Source organism: Hippopotamus amphibius, chromosome 10 (genome assembly GCF_030028045.1).
Source record: "Hippopotamus amphibius kiboko isolate mHipAmp2 chromosome 10, mHipAmp2.hap2, whole genome shotgun sequence".
NCBI classification, from domain to species: domain Eukaryota; kingdom Metazoa; phylum Chordata; class Mammalia; order Artiodactyla; family Hippopotamidae; genus Hippopotamus; species Hippopotamus amphibius.
In genome coordinates, this window is record NC_080195.1 from 35857237 (window position 1) to 35859666 (window position 2430).

Genomic DNA, 2430 nt, shown 5'->3' on the forward strand with positions numbered 1-2430 from the left:
TGCTTGTCTGAGAAGCTCTTTATCTCTCCTTCTATGAAAATGATAATCTTGAGAGGTAGAGTATGTTAGGTTGCACACTTTTCTCTTTCAGGACTTTGAAAATATTATGTCACTTCCTCTGGCCTGCAAGGTTTTGGCAGAAAAATCAGCTGATATCCTTTTGAGAAATCCCCTGTATAAGACTGTTTTTCTTTTGCTGCCTTTACAATTCTATTTTTAACTTTTGCCATTTTAATTTTGATATGTCTTGATGTAGGTCTGTTTGAGTTGATCTTATTTGGGATACTTTGTGTTTCCTGTAACTGGATATCTATTTCCTTCATCAGGTTTGGGAAGTTTTCAGCTATCATTCCCTCAAATGCACTTTCAACCACCTTCTCTGTCTCTTCTCTTTCTGGGACCCTTATGATGGGAAGGTTGCTATGCTTGATGTTATCCCATTTTTTATATTTGTCTTTCTTCTTGCTGTTCTGATTGGTGATTTCCATTATTATATCCTCCAGATCATTTATGCATTCTTCTGTATAACTTCATCTGTTATTAATTCTTTCTAGTGCATTTTTCACTTCAGATATTTCATTCTTCAGTTCTGACTGGCTCTTTTTTTATTTTCTACTTCCTGTTAAAGTTCTCACTGTGTTCATCTATTTCTTTCCCTGATTTAGTTAGGATTCCTATTACTAATGCTTCAAAATCTTTATCTGGCAAATTGTTTGTTTCATTACTTTTCATGGGTTTTCTCTTGGGTTTTCTCTTGTTCTTTCAATTGAGCTCAGTGCCTCTGTCTTATCATTTTGCTTAACTTTTTCTGTCTCTATGAATTTAGGTGCAACTGTTACATACATGCAGTCTTGAAGGGGTGTCCTTGTGTGGCAGTGACTCTATACAGTATGCATATGCCCAGTAGCTATGGGGGGAGAGCTGGATTTAAAGTGAACATAAGTCATGTCTTTTCTCAGGGTATGCTGGCAGCTATCACTTAGGTAGGAGGTGGGGCTGGAGATGTAGGAGCTAGGGTAGGAGGCAGATCGAGGTGGGATTTCCAACCTGTTCAGTGCCCATCAGTGCCCTAGCTGGTGTTGGGTCATATCCCAAGCTGTTGCAGCAGAAGACCTGAGGGTGGGGTCCACTATGGCTCTGTTTTCTTTCTTTTTTTTCTCTCATAATTGAGATTTTATTGGTTTTTTTGAGGATCAGTACACAGACATTTCAATTTGTACACAATTCTTAACACACGTACCAAAATTCTAAAAAATCATGTAGTTGTGATTCTTTTCTGAACAGTTATTCCAGTGACTTTCCAGCTTAAAATTTGGAGGCAAATTTTCCTTAACAGGATATCAAGTACCAATAACTTCAAATTTTGATATGCTCTTACGTGTGAAGTCCCACTAATACACAATTTAATATCATATACACTACATACTCAAATTGTCAATCGTTCACAGTACATTAACAAAGTTACTACAGGAACTGGACTACCCAGACCAAAGATGTTACAGAGTGCACGAAAGTCTGATCAGGAGAGCCAAGATCAAGGAGTGCGTGATTTGCTTTGGGAAACAATTCTACCAAAAAACAACGTGGGAGAGGAGCAATTTAAAGAGACATTAAATGCAAAACAGACTCCAAAGTGCCCTTTAGTATGCTTTGTGTTATAGGATATAAAAGGTACATCCCATGTATGGAATGTTAAACTGACACCCAAGACAATCAAAACCGCCCATATTCAATATCCCACTATTTTATGGTTGCACCAAAAAAATAAACAACCAGGAAATGATTTCATCTCTTAAAAAGAGCATTTACACTTAAAAAATGGGATGAGGTGGGTTTCCCTCCTTTTTAAAAATGTTTCTAGAGCTACTAAAAAAGCTTGCATTTACAAAATATTTGATAAAAATATTCCTCTGGAGTACAAGAAGGGAGACAGGGACCACTGATAGGACCAGGTGTGTGATATTCATCAGACGTGGCTTCTTTCTCTCCTGTTTCGTCAGAGCCTGGGCTCTCCTCGTTTTTAGTTTCTCGGTTTTCTGCACGTGAGTCTTCTTTAGTCTCTTGGTTAGCCACATCGTCCTGTTTTCCCTTTGATCCCCTTTTCCCTTTTGTTCGCACTTTTTTGTCTGAAGATTTATGCTTTCCTGCCATCTTTTCTGGCTTCCTTTCTACTTTTGCAGGAGCCTGTTTAGTTGACAACCTCGCGGATCCGATCCCCTCTTGGGCTCCTCCTGCGCCGCCCCCTCGGCTGAGCTGAACCTCCTCTCGGGCATCGCGGCAGCGGGGCGGGCATGTGCTGGGAGCCTGGGGCCACGACGTCTGGAGCCTCAGCGAAGCTGGTCTGCCTGGCCACTGCCGCTCCTCCCGCCGCCCCCGGTGCTGAGATGCCAGCTCTCTTTGCTCTAAGTGTTTGCTCTCCTCTCCCAGCAC